This window comes from Mercurialis annua, linkage group LG8 (genome assembly GCF_937616625.2).
Source record: "Mercurialis annua linkage group LG8, ddMerAnnu1.2, whole genome shotgun sequence".
NCBI lineage: Eukaryota > Viridiplantae > Streptophyta > Magnoliopsida > Malpighiales > Euphorbiaceae > Mercurialis > Mercurialis annua.
The window spans coordinates 19,514,094-19,529,968 of record NC_065577.1 but is presented as its reverse complement, the minus strand read 5'-3'; positions in this window follow the sequence as shown (position 1 = coordinate 19,529,968).

Sequence of the window (15,875 nt, the reverse complement as noted above, 5' to 3'; positions counted from 1 at the left end):
TTCACCTTTCTTACGATTTAATCCAAACGTTTATAAACGTTATGAAAAAAATCAAAATGTATCCCCCTTTTAGCAATTTAAGCCAAACGTTTAAAACGTTACGAAACAAATCAAAACGTTTCGCCTTTTTAGCGATTTAAGCCAAATGTTTACAAACGTTAAGAAACAAATCTAAACGTTTCACATTATTAGAGATTGAAGCCAAACAATTACAAACCTAACGAAACAAATCCAAACGTTTCACCTTTTTAGCGATTAAAGCCAAAGGTTGACAAACGTTACAAAATAAATCTAAACGTTTCACCATTTTAGCAATTTAAGCGAAACGTTTACAAACAATACGAAACAAATCCAAGCGTTTCACCTCTTTAGCAATTTAAGCCAAACGTTTACATACGTTACGAAACAAATCCTAGTGTTTTACCTTTTTAGCAATTTAAGCCAAACGTTTACAAACGTTGCAAAACAAATCCAAACATTTCACCTTTTTTGCGATTTAAGCCAAATGTTTAACCTTTTGAGAGATTTAAGCCAAACATTTACAAAGGCTGCGAATCAAATCCAAATGTTTCTCTTTTTTAGCGATTTAAGCCAAACGTTTGCAAACGTTACGAAACAAATCCAAGAGTTTCACCTTTTTACCAATTTAAGCGAAACGTTTACAATTTCTACGAAACAAATCCAAACGTTTAACTTTTTTAGTGATTCAAGCCGAGCGTTTACAAACGTTACGAAACAAAACCAAACGTTTCACCTTTGAAACAAAAATAGGCCAAACATTTACAAACATTACGAAACAAATCCAAATGTTTCCCCATTTTAACATTTTAAGCCAAACGTCTACAAACGTTACGAAACAAATCCAAAAATTTCACATTTTTAGCGATTGAAGCCAAACATTTAGAAACGTAATGAAACAAATCCAAGTGTTTTACATTTTTAGCAATTCAAGCCAAACGTTTACAAACAGTACGAAACAAATCCAAACGTTTTGCCTTTTTAGCGATATAAGCAAAAGGATTACTATAGCTACGAAATAAATCCAAACATTTAACCTTTTTAGTGATTTAAGGCAAACGTTTACAAACGTTATAAAACAAATCCAAACGTTTCGCCTTTTTAGCGATTTAAGCCAAACGTTTACAAATGGTACGAAACAAATCCAAAAGTTTCTCCTTTTTAGAAATTTAAGCCAAACGTTTACAAACATTACGAAACAAATCCAAATATTTCCCCTTTTAAGCGATTTAAGCCAAACACTAACAAACATTATGAAACAAATCCAAACATTTCCCCTTTTAGCGATTTAAGCCAAACGTTTACAAACGTTACGAAAAAAATCCAAACGTTTCCCCTCTTTAACGATTTAAGACAAACGTTTACAAACGTTACAAAAAAAATCCAAATGTTTCACCTTTTTAGTGATTTAAGCTAAACATTTACAAACGTTACGAAACAAATCCAATCATTTCACCTTTTTAGCGATTTAATCCAAACGTTTACTAATACTACGAAACATAACCAAAAGCTTAAAATGTCACGAAACAAATCCAAATGTTTGACATTTTTAACGATTTAAGCCAAACGTTTACAAATGCTTCGAATTAAAACCAAGGGTTTTACCTTTTTAGAAATTTAAGCCAAACGTTTACAAACATTCGAAAAGAAAATCCAAGCGTTTCCCCTTTTTAGCAATTTTAGACAAACGTTAACAAATGTTACGAAACAAATCAAAGCGTTTCACTTTTTTTTCAATTTAAGCCAAATGTTTACAAACATTACGAAACAAATCCAAACGTTTCACATTTTTAATGATTGAAGCCAAACATTTACAAACGGTGCGACATAAATCCAAACGTTTCAGGTTTTTAGAAATTTAAGCCAAACGTTTACAAACGGTACGAAACAAATCTAGCTGTTTAACTTTGTTAGCGATTTAAGCCAAACGTTTACAAACCAAATGTTTCACCTTTTTAGCAATTTAATCCAAATGTTTACACATATTCCAAAACAAATCCAATCATTTCCCCTTTTTAGCAAATTTAGCCAAACGTTTACAAATGTTACAAGTCAAATCATAGCGTTTCACCTTTATAGCAATTTGAGCCAAATGTTTACAAACGTTACAAAACAAATCCCAACGTTTCAACTTTTTTGCGATTTAAGCCAAACCTTTACAAACACTACGAAACAAATACAAATGTTTCACCTTTTTAGCAAATTAAGCCAAACGTTTACAAACGTTACGAAACAAATCCAAACTTTTCACCTTTGAAGCGATTTAAGCCAAAAGTTTACAAACGGTACGAAACAAATCCAATCGTTTCACCTTTTTAGCGCTTGAAAATAAACATTTACAAACGTTACGAAACAAATCCAAACGTTTCACCTTTTTAGCGATTTAAGCCAAACTTTTGCAAACGTTATGAAACAAATCCAAACGTTTCACCTTTTTAGAAATTTAAGCGAAACGTTTACAAATGCTATGAAACAAGTCCAAACGTTTCACCTTTTTAGCGATATAAGCCGAACGGTTACAAACGTTACGAAACAAAACCAAACGTTTCACCAATTTAGCGATTTAAGCCAAATGTTTACAAACGTTACGAAACAAATCCAAATGTTTCAAATTTTTAGCTATTGAAGCCAAACATTTACAAACGTAGTGAAACAAATCCAAGCGTTTCACCTTTTTAGCAATTTAAGCCACACGTTTACAAACATTACGAAAGAAATCCAAACATTTCACCTTTTTAGTGATTTAGTCAAAAGTTTACAACGGTTATGAAACAAATCCAATTGTTTAACCTTTTTAGCAATTTAGACCAAACGTTTACAAACGTTACGAAACAAATCCTAGCGTTTCAACTTTTTCGCAATTTAAGCCAAATGTTTACAAACATTACGAAACAAATCGAATTGTTTCACCTTTTTAGCAATTTAAGCCAAAAGTTTACAAATTTTACGAAACAAATCCAAATGTCTCACCTTTTTAGCGTATTAAGCCAAACGTTTACAAACGTTACGAAAAAAAATCCAAACTTTCGCCTTTTTAGCGATTTAATCAAAACGTTTACAAACATTATAAAACAAATCCAAACGTTTCATCTTTTTAGCGATTTAAGCCAATCGTTTACAAACGCTGCGAAACAAATCCAAACGTTTAACCTTTTTAGCTATTTAAGCAAAACATTTACAAACGTTTCGCCTTTTTGGCAATTTAAGCCAAACGTTACGAAACAAATCCAAACGTTTCACCTTTTTAGCGATATAAGCCAAACATTTACAAACGTTGCGAAACAAAAGTAAACGTTTAAAACGTTATGAAACAAATGCAAAAGTTTCACATTTTTAGCGATTTAAGACCAACCTTTACAAATGCTACGAGACAAAACAAAGTGTTTCACCTTTTAATCAATTTAAGCCAAACGTATACAAACGTTATGAAACAAATCCAAGCATTTCACGATTTTAGCATTTTAAGCCAAACGTTCACAAACGTTACGAACGAAATCCAAGCGTCTCGCCTTTTTAGTAATCTAAGCTAAACATTTACAAACGTTACGAAATAAATCCAAGCATTTCATGTTTTTAGCAATTTAAACCAAACGTTTACAAACGGTACGAAACAAATCCAAACGATTCACCTTTTTAGCGATTTAAGCCAAACGTCTACAAACCCCACGAAATAAATCCAAATGTTTCAAACATTACGAAACAAATCCAAACGTTTCAACTTTTTAACGATTGAAGCCAAACATTTACAAACGGTACGAAACAAATCCAAACGTTTCACCTTTTTAACAATTTAAGCCAAACGTTTACAAACGGTACGAAGCAAATCCAGACGTTTCACTTTGCTAGCGATTTAAGCCAAACGTTTATAAACGTTGGGAAACAAAACCAAATGTTTCTCCTTTTTAGCAATTTAAGCCAAATGTTTACAAATATTCCAAAACAAATCCAAGCGTTTCCTATTTTTAGTAATTTTAACCAAACGTTTACAAATGTTGCGAAACAAATCAAAGCGTTTCACCTTATTAGCAATTTGAGCCAAATGTTTACAAATGTTACAAAACAAATCTCAACGTTTCAACTTTTTAGTGATTTAAGCCGAACGTTTACAAACACTACGAAACAAATACAAACGTTTCACCTTTTTAGCGAATTAAGCCAAACATTTACAAACGTTTCGAAACAAATCCAAACTTTTCACCCTTGAAGCGATTTAAGCCAAAGGTTTACAAACGATACGAAACAAATCCAAACATTTCACCTTTTTAGCGGTTTAAAATAAACGTTTACAAAGGCTACGAAATAAATCCAAACGTTTCACCTTTTTAGCGATTTAAGCCTAATCGTTTACAAACGTTACAAAACAAATCTAAATGTTTCACCTTTTTTGAAATTTAAGCGAAACGTTTACAAATGTTATGAAACAAATCCAAATGTTTGCAAACTTTACGAAACAAAACCAAACGTTTCCCCTTTTTAGCGATTGAAGCCAAACATTTACAAACGTAACGAAACAAATCCAAGAGTTTCACCTTTTTAGCAATATAAACCAAACGTTTCCAAACGTTACAAAACAAATCCATACATTTCACCTTTTTAGTGATTTAGCCAAACATTTACAAACGTTACGAAACAAATCCAAGCGTTTCACCTTTTTTAGCAATTTAAGCCAAATGTTTACATAAGTTACGAAACAAATCCAAGCGTTTCATCTTTTTAGCAATTTAAGCCAAACGTTTCCAAATTTTACGAAACAAATCCAAATATCTCACCTTTTTAGCGTATTAAGCCAAACGTTTACAAACGTTATGAAACAAATCCAAACTTTCACCTTTTTAGCGATTTAATCAAAACGTTTAGAAACGTTACAAAACAAATCAAAACGTTTCACCTTTTTAGCGATTTAAGCCAAACGTTTACAAACATTACGAAACAAATCCAAACGTTTAATCTTTTTAGCTATTTAAGCCTAACGTTTACAAACGTTTCGAAACAGATCGAAAGGTTTCGCCTTTTTATTAATTTAAGCCAAACGTTACGAAACAAATCAAAACGTTTCCCCTTTTTAGCGATATAAGCCAAACATTTACAAACGCTACAAAACAAAACCAAATGTTTAAAACGTTTTGAAAGAAAGTGTTTCACCTTTTTATCAATTTAAACCAAACGTTTACAAATGTTATGAAACAAATCCAAGCATTTCACCTTTTTAGCATTTTAAACCAAACGTTTACAAATGTTATGAAAGAAATCCAAGCATCTCGCCTTTTTAGTAATTTAAGCAAAACATTTACAAACGTTACGAAACAAATCCAAGCATTTCACGTTTTTAGCAATTTAAACTAAAAGTTTACAAATGTTACGAAACAAATCCAAACGTTTCACCTTTTTAGCTATTCAAGCCGAACATTTACAAACGTTACAAAAAAAAATCAATCATTTCACCTTTTTTGCAATTTAAGATAAAGGTTACGAAATAATCCAAACATTTTTTAATTATTTAAGCCAAACGTTTCACATTTTTAGCGATATAAGCTAAACGTCTACAAACGTTACAAAACAAATCCAAACGTTTCACCTTTATAGCGATTTAAGACAAACGTTTAAAAAAGTTATGAAAAAACTCCAAAAGTTTCACCTTTTTGGTGAATTAAACCAAACGTTTAAAAACGTTACGAAACTAATCCAAACGTTTAAAACGTTACGAAAGCCTTTTAGCAATTTAAAACAAACGTTTGAAAACGTTACAAAACTAATCCAAACATTTACAAACGGTAGGAAAAAAATCCAATCGTTTCCCCTTTGTAAAGATTTAAGCCAAACGTTTACAAACACTACGAAAAAAATCCAATCGTTTCACCTTTTTAGCAATTGAAGCCAAACGTTTAAAACATTACGAAACAAATCCAAACGTTTCACCTTTTTAGCGATTTAAGCCAAACGTTTACAAATGTTACGAAACAAATCCAAACATTTCACCCCTTTAGCTATTTAAGCCAAACGTTTACAAACATTATGAAACCAATCCAAACGTTTCCCCATTTTAGAAATTTAAGCGAAACGTTTACAAATATTACGAAACAAATCCAAACGTTTCACCTTTTTAGTGATTTAAGCCAAATGTTTACAAAAGTTACGAAACAAGTCCAAATGTTTTCCCATTTTAGCAACATAAGCCAAACGTTTAAAACGTTACGAAACAAATCCAAACGTTTCGCCTTTTTAACGATTTATGCTAAACGTTTACATATGTTACGAAACTAATCCAAATGTTTAAAACGTTACAAAACCCTTTTTAGCAATTTAATCGAAACGCTTACAAACTTTACGAAACAAATCCAAACGTTTCACCTTTTTAGCGATTTAAGCCAAACGTTTACAAATTTTACGAAACAAATCCAAACGTTACGAAAAAAACCAAACGTTTTACCTTATTAGCTATTTAAGGCAAACGTTTACAAACGTTAAGAAACAAATCCAAACGTTACGAAACAAAATCCAACGTTAACAAACATTACAAAACAAATCCAAGCATTTTACCTTTTTAGCAATTTAAGCCAAATGTATTCAAACGCTACTAAACAAATCCAAGCTTTTAACCTTTTTAGCGATTTAAGCCAAATGTTTACAAATGTTGCAAAACAAATTGAAACGTTTCACCTTTTTAGCGATTTAAGCCAAATGTATACCAATGTTGCAAAACAAATTGAAACGTTTCACCTTTTTAGCGATTTAAGCCAAATGTTTACCAATGTTTCGAAACAAATCCAAACATTTCACCTTTTTAGCGATTTAAGCCAAACGTCTACAAACCCCACAAAATAAATCCAAATGTTTCAAGTTTTAAGCGATTTAAGCCAAACGTTTACAAACGCAACGAAATAAATCCAAAAGTTTCACCTTTTTAGCGATTTAAGCCAAACGTTTAAAAACGTTAGAAACAAATCCAAACTTTTCACCTTTGTAGCGATTTAAGCCAAAAGTTTACAAACGGTACGAAACAAATCCAATCGTTTCACCTTTTTAGCGCTTGAAAATAAACATTTACAAACGTTACGAAACAAATCCAAACGTTTCACCTTTTTAGCGATTTAAGCCAAACTTTTGCAAACGTTATGAAACAAATCCAAACGTTTCACCTTTTTATAAATTTAAGCGAAACGTTTACAAATGCTATGAAACAAGTACAAACGTTTCACCTTTTTAGCGATATAAGCCGAACGGTTACAAACGTTACGAAACAAAACCAAACGTTTCACCAATTTAGCGATTTAAGCCAAATGTTTACAAACGTTACGAAACAAATCCAAATGTTTCAAATTTTTAGCTATTGAAGCTAAACATTTACAAACGTAGTGAAACAAATCCAAGCGTTTCACCTTTTTAGCAATTTAAGCCACACGTTAACAAACATTACGAAACAAATCCAAACATTTCACCTTTTTAGTGATTTAGCCAAAAGTTTACAACGGTTATGAAACAAATCCAATTGTTTAACCTTTTTAGCAATTTAGGCCAAACGTTTACAAACGTTACGAAACAAATCCTAGTGTTTCAACTTTTTCGCAATTTAAGCCAAATGTTTACAAACATTACGAAACAAATCGAATCGTTTCACCTTTTTAGCAATTTAAGCAAAAAGTTTACAAATTTTACGAAACAAATCCAAATGTCTGACCTTTTTAGCGTATTAAGCCAAACGTTTACAAACGTTACGAATCAAATCCAAACTTTCGCCTTTTTAGCGATTTAATCAAAACGTTTACAAACGTTATAAAACAAATCCAAACGTTTCATTTTTTTAGCGATTTAAGCCAATCGTTTACAAACGCTGCGAAACAAATCCAAACGTTTAACCTTTTTAGCTATTTAAGCAAAACATTTACAAACGTTTCGCCTTTTTGGAAATTTAAGCCAAACGTTACGAAACAAATCCAAACGTTTCACCTTTTTAGCGATATAAGCCAAACATTTACAAACGTTGCGAAACAAAAGTAAACGTTTAAAACGTTATGAAACAAATGCAAAAGTTTCGCATTTTTAGCGATTTAAGACAAACCTTTACAAATGCTACGAGACAAAACAAAGTGTTTCACCTTTTAATCAATTTAAGCCAAACGTATACAAACGTTATGAAACAAATCCAAGCATTTCACGTTTTTAGCATTTTAAGCCAAACGTTCACAAACGTTACGAACGAAATCCAAGCGTCTCGCCTTTTTAGTAATCTAAGCTAAACATTTACAAACGTTACGAAATAAATCCAAGCATTTCACGTTTTTAGCAATTTAAACCAAACGTTTACAAACGGTACGAAACAAATCCAAACGATTCACCTTTTTAGCGATTTAAGCCAAACGTCTACAAACCCCACGAAATAAATCCAAATGTTTCAAACATTACGAAACAAATCCAAACGTTTCAACTTTTTAACGATTGAAGCCAAACATTTACAAACGGTACGAAACAAATCCAAACGTTTCACCTTTTTAGCAATTTAAGCCAAACGTTTACAAACGGTACGAAGCAAATCCAGACGTTTCACTTTGCTAGCGATTTAAGCCAAACGTTTATAAACGTTGGGAAACAAAACCAAATGTTTCTCCTTTTTAGAAATTTAAGCCAAATGTTTACAAATATTCCAAAACAAATCCAAGCGTTTCCTATTTTTAGCAATTTTAGCCAAACGTTTACAAATGTTGCGAAACAAATCAAAGCGTTTCACCTTATTAGCAATTTGAGCCAAATGTTTACAAACGTTACAAAACAAATCTCAACGTTTCAACTTTTTATCGATTTAAGCCGAACGTTTACAAACACTACGAAACAAATACAAATGTTTCACTTTTTTTGCGAATTAAGCCAAACGTTTACAAACGTTTCGAAACAAATCCAAACTTTTCACCCTTGAAGCGATTTAAGCCAAAGGTTTACAAACGATACGAAACAAATCCAAACATTTCACCTTTTTAGCGGTTTAAAATAAACGTTTACAAAGGCTACGAAATAAATCCAAACGTTTCACCATTTTAGCGATTTAAGCCTAATCGTTTACAAACGTTACGAAACAAATCCAAACGTTTCACCTTTTTTGAAATTTAAGCGAAACTTTTACAAATGTTATGAAACAAATCCAAATGTTTGCAAACTTTACGAAACAAAACCAAACGTTTCCCCTTTTTAGCGATTGAAGCCAAACATTTACAAACGTAACGAAACAAATCCAAGAGTTTCACCTTTTTAGAAATATAAGCCCAACGTTTACAAACGTTACGAAACAAATCCATACGTTTCACCTTTTTAGTGATTTAGCCAAACATTTACAAACGTTACGAAACAAATCCAAGCGTTCCACCTTTTTAGCAATTTAAGCCAAATGTTTACAAAAGTTACGAAACAAATCCAAGCGTTTCATCTTTTTAGCAATTTAAGCCAAACGTTTCCAAATTTTACGAAACAAATCCAAATGTCTCACTTTTTAGCGTATTAAGCCAAACGTTTACAAACGTTATGAAACAAATCCAAACTTTCACCTTTTTAGCGATTTAATCAAAATGTTTAGAAACGTTACAAAACAAATCCAAACGTTTCACCTTTTTAGCGATTTAAGCCAAACGTTTACAAACATTACGAAACAAATCCAAATGTGTAACCTTTTTAGCTATTTAAGCCTAACGTTCACAAACGTTTCGAAACAAATCGAAACGTTTCGCCTTTTTATTAATTTAAGCCAAACGTTACGAAACAAATCCAAACGTTTCCCCTTTTTAGCGATATAAGCCAAACATTTACAAACGCTACAAAACAAAACCAAATGTTTAAAACGTTTTGAAAGAAAGTGTTTCACCTTTTTATCAATTTAAGCCAAACGTTTACAAACGTTATGAAACAAATCCAAGCATTTCACCTTTTTAGCATTTTAAACCAAACGTTTACAAACGTTATGAAAGAAATCTAAGCATCTCGCCTTTTTAATAATTTAAGCAAAACATTTACAAACCTTACGAAACAAATCCAAGCATTTCACGTTTTTAGCAATTTAAACGAAAAGTTTACAAATGTTACGAAACAAATCCAAATGTTTCACCTTTTTTGCTATTCAAGCCGAACATTTACAAACGTTACAAAAAAAAATCAATCATTTCACCTTTTTTGCAATTTAAGATAAAGGTTACGAAATAATCCAAACATTTTTTAATTATTTAAGCCAAACGTTTCACATTTTTAGCGATATAAGCTAAACGTCTACAAACGTTACAAAACAAATCCAAACGTTTCACCTTTATAGCGATTTAAGACAAACGTTTAAAAAAGTTACGAAAAAACTCCAAAAGTTTCACCTTTTTGGTGAATTAAACCAAACGTTTAAAAACCTTACGAAACTAATCCAAACGTTTAAAACGTTACGAAAGCCTTTTAGCAATTTAAAACAAACGTTTGAAAACGTCACAAAACTAATCCAAACATTTACAAACGGTAGGAAAAAAATCCAATCGTTTCCCCTTTGTAAAGATTTAAGCCAAACGTTTACAAACACTACGAAAAAAATCCAATCGTTTCACCTTTTTAGCAATTGAAGCCAAACGTTTAAAACATTACGAAATAAATCCAAACGTTTCACCTTTTTAGCGATTTAAGCCAAACGTTTACAAACGTTACGAAACAAATCCAAACATTTCACCTTTTTAGCTATTTAAGCCAAACGTTTACAAACGTTATGAAACCAATCCAAACGTTTCCCCATTTTAGAAATTTAAGCGAAACGTTTACAAATATTACGAAACAAATCCAAACGTTTCACCGTTTTAGTGATTTAAGCCAAATGTTTACAAAAGTTACGAAACAAATCCAAATGTTTTCCCATTTTAGAAATATAAGCCAAACGTTTAAAACGTTACGAAACAAATCCAAACGTTTCGCCTTTTTAACGATTTATGCTAAATGTTTACATATGTTACGAAACTAATCCAAATGTTTAAAACGTTACGAAACCCTTTTTAGCAATTTAATCGAAACGCTTACAAACTTTACGAAACAAATCCAAACGTTTCACCTTTTTAGCGATTTAAAACAAATGTTTACAATTGTTACGAAACAAATCCAAACGTTTCACATTTTTAGCGATTTAAGCCAAACGTTTACAAATGTTACGAAACAAATCCAAACGTTACGAAAAAAACCAAACGTTTTACCTTATTAGCTATTTAAGTCAAACGTTAACAAACGTTAAGAAACAAATCCAAACGTTACGAAACAAAATCCAACGTTTACAAACATTACGAAACAAATCCAAGCATTTTACCTTTTTAGCAATTTAAGCCAAATGTATTCAAACGCTACTAAACAAATCCAAGCTTTTAACCTTTTTAGCGATTTAAGCCAAATGTTTACAAATGTTGCAAAACAAATAGAAACGTTTCACCTTTTTAGCGATTTAAGCCAAATGTTTACCAATGTTTCGAAACAAATCCAAACATTTCACCTTTTTAGCGATTTAAAACAAACGTCTACAAACCCCACAAAATAAATCCAAATGTTTCAAGTTTTTAGCGATTTAAGCCAAACGTTTACAAACGCTACGAAACAAATCCAAAAGTTTCACCTTTTTAGCGATTTAAGCCAAACGTTTAAAAACGTTAGAAACAAATCCAAACTTTTCACCTTTGTAGCGATTTAAGCCAAACGTTTACAAACGGAACGAAACAAATCCAAACGTTTCACCTTTTTAGCAGTTCAAAATAAACGTTTACAAAGGCTACGAAACAAATCCAAATGTCTCACCTTTTTAGCGATTTAAGCCAAATGTTTTCAAACGTTACGAAACAAATCCAAACGTTTCACCTTTTTAGCAATTTAAGCCAAACGTTTACAAACGTTATGAAACCAATCCAAACGTTTCACATTTTTATAAATTTAAGCGAAACGTTTACAAATGTTATGAAACAAATCAACACATTTCACCTTTTTAGTGATTTAAGCCGAATGTTTAGAAATGTTACGAAACAAACCAAACGTTTCACCTTTTTAGCGATTTAAGCCAAATGTTTACAAACGTTACAAAACAAATCCAAATGTTTTCCCATTTTAGCAATTTAAGCCAAACGTTTAAACCTTTATGAAACAAATCCAAACGTTTCGCCTTTTTAGCGATTTAAGCCAAATGTTTACAAACATTAAGAAACAAATCAAAATGTTTCACATTTTTAGCGATTGAAGCCAAACATTTACAAACGTAACGAAACAAATCCAAGCGTTTCACCTTTTTAGCAATTTAAGCTAAATGTTTACAAACGCTAAGAAACAAATCCAAACGTTTCCTCTTTTTAGCGATTTAGGCCAAACGTTTACAAACGTTACAAAACAAATCCAAACGTTTCACCTTCGTAGCGATTTAAGCCAAACGTTTACAAACGGTATGAAACTAATCCAAACGTTTCCCCTTTTTAGCGAATTAAGCCAAACGTTAACGAAACTAATCCAAATGTTTAAAACGTTACAAAACCATTTTTAGCAATTTAAGCGAAACGTTTACAAACGTTTAGAAACAAATCCAAAAGTTTCACCTTTTTAGCAATTTAAAACAAACGTTTACAAACGTTAAGAAATTAATCCAAAAGTTTAACCTTTTTAGCGATTTAAGCCAAATGTTTACAATCGTTACGAAACAAAACCAAACGTTTCACCTTTTTAGCGATTTAAGCCAAACATTTAAAAACGTTACGAAACAAATCCAATTGTTACGAAACAAAATCCAACGTTTAGAAACGTTACGAAACAATTCCAAGCATTTCACCTTTTTAGCAATTTAAGCTAATCGTATACAAACGATACGAAACAAATCCAAGCGTTTAACCTTTTTAGCGATTTAAGCCAAACGTTTACTAATATTGAAAAACAAATTGAAACGTTTCCCCTTTTTAGCGATATAAGCAAAATGTTTACAAACGTTTCACCTTTTTAGTGATTTAAGCCAAACGTCTACTAACGCTACGAAATAAATCCAAACGCTTCACCTTTTTAGCGACTTAAGCCAAACGTTTACAAACCTTATGAAACAAATCCAAACGTTTCCCCTTTGTAGCCATTTAAGCCAAACTTTTACAAACGCTACAAAACAAATCCAAACGTTTCAACTTTTTAGCGATTTAAGCCAAACGTTTACAAACGTTAAGAAACAAATGCAAACGTTTCACATTTTTAGCGATTGAAGCCAAACATTTACAAACGTAACGAAACAAATCCAAGCGTTTCACCTTTTCAGCAATTTAAGCTGAATTTTTACAAACGCTAAGAAACAAATCCAAACGTTTCCCCTTTTTAGCGATTTAAGCCAAACGTTTAAAAACATTACAAACCAAATCCAAACATTTCACCTTTGTAGCGATTTAAGCAAAATGTTTACAAATGGTATGAATTAAATCCAAACGTTTCCCCTTTTTAGCGAATTAAGCCAAACGTTTTCAAACATTACGAAACTAATCCAAATGTTTAAAACGTTACGAAACCCTTTTTAACAATTTAAGCGAAACGTTTACAAACGTTACGAAACAAATCCAAACGTTTCACCTTTTTAGCGATTTAAAAAAAACGTTTACAAACGTTAAGAAACAAATCCAAACGTTTCACCTTTTTAGCAATTTAAGCCAAACGTTTACAATCGTTAGGAAACAAATTTAAATGTTACGAAACAAAACCAAACGTTTCAACTTTTTAGCGATTTAAGCCAAACGTTTACAAACGTTACGAAACAAATCCAAATGTTACGAAAAAAAAATCCAACGTTTACAAACGTTAAGAAACAAATCCAAGCATTTCACCTTTTTAGCAATTTAAGCCAAACGTATACAAATGCTACGAAATAAATCCAAGCGTTTAACCTTTTTAGCGATTTAAGCCAAAAGTTTACAAATGTTGCAAAACAAATTGAAACGTTTCCCCTTTTTAGCGATTTAAGCAAAATGTTTACAACCGTTTCACCTTTTTAGCGATTTAAGCCAAACGTCTACAAACGCTACGAAATAAATAAAAACGTTTCACCTTTTTAGCGATTTAAGCCAAACGTTTACAAACGTTACAAAACAAATCCAAACGTTTCCCCTTTGTAGCGATGTAATATCCTATATTTAAATTATTTTTTTCATTTACTTTAATTATAATTTTTGCATTCCGTCAAATTTTAGATAATTTATTATTATTAATATTATATATTTTATTTAATTTTATTTGAGTCGTTCGTTGATTCAGTCGTGGTTTGATTCGTATTTGGGTTGTATTATTAAATAAAAAAAAAGAAAAAAAAAAGAAAAACCAAATATTTTGTACAATGCATACCATGCACTTACTATATTCCCACGTGACATGACTATTCTTTAGTAACATAAATGGCCTGTTGTATAAAGCCCATACAAGGTTGTTAAACACCTGCATATCATCTTCTTCTCTTGGATATTCATCTGCTTCACGTTTCTTTTTCTTTAAACCTAAAATCTCATTCTCTTTTACACAAAACATCAGCCGCCATTCCTCATTAACAAATCTGAACTTCACCTATTTTCTTTTGTTTCATCCTTTCAATCCGGTAAGTATTCGTTTTACTCGTTCCTTAAGTTTCAATTCGATATCGTATTCTCCGCTTGATAACTCATGTTCTTTATCATACCAGCATTAATCTGAGATTCTCTACGCCGTTTAGTCATTATTCATCGACCTCGGTAATCCTATCGTTTCGAAATCAATTAAGGTACGTAAAGATTCCTCCGTTCGTCGCCGCTACGATACGCCGTGTTCTTGATATTTTGCTTCTGTTTCTGACCTGTTATTGCTCCCATGATTGTGAAGTTGTATGTCGGTTCTCTTATGCCTTAAGAACAATTTGGATTCCTCCCTTTGTTTAGTTTTGGTTCGACCTTGTTATGTCGATGATTCATAAATTTTTGGCTCTATTTTCCTTCGTTGATGATGATGCCGTTTACTTGTTCATGCCTTCAGCAACTATTTAGGCTTTATGATGCTTTAGGTTCTTAGGTTTGTTTTGCTTTATTAAGGAGCAAGTTAGTTTTGAATTTTGAAGTTGAGGTTGGTGTGTAACTTGGGTTTAAGGTGTTGATGGCGGCAGGGACTTGATTCATAATTTTGAATTATAAGAGATGGCTAAATGGCCACATTAATCACTCAATTGTTTTGTTTAAATCAATTGAATCCCTCAAGTTGTTTATCTAATATTATTGTTTTTAATCCTAACTTTTGAATGTGAATTTAATTTATAAATTATTAAAGTGTAAACGATAAGTGTTTTATAATTTAAATTTAAATAATTACTCGGTTAATTATATACATATTTAAATATCAATTTAATATGCCAATTTGATTAATTTACGATTTAGCCCGTAAAAGATTCTAAAAGCTTATTTAAGTTAAGTTTTATCTTTTAGACTTCTAATTGATTTATAATTTAATAAATTTAGAATGGGAAGTTAATTTGATTTTTAATATCTAATTGGCTAGAGTACAATTTAGTCCTTAAGAGGCTAAAGTACAATTTAGTCCCTAAGTGGCTAAAATACAATTTAGTCCCTAAATTTTATAAGATTTATTTGATCAAGTTTTCGGGTTGTAGCTTAGGTTACTTAATTTTCAAGATATTGAATTCCACTTTAAAATGGATAATTATTTTATTAAAATATTTTAAGTTATAAACTCGGGTTTATAAATTTAATAAGTTTTATTTGGGTTAGACTGTGGTCGCCCGACAAGTGGGAAGAAGCTTGGTAGTTTTAAATAACTCGGCTGACTCACTGATACGGATTTTAACTTGTGTTTATTTAAATTATTTTACGAATCATTCTAAATATATTTACATG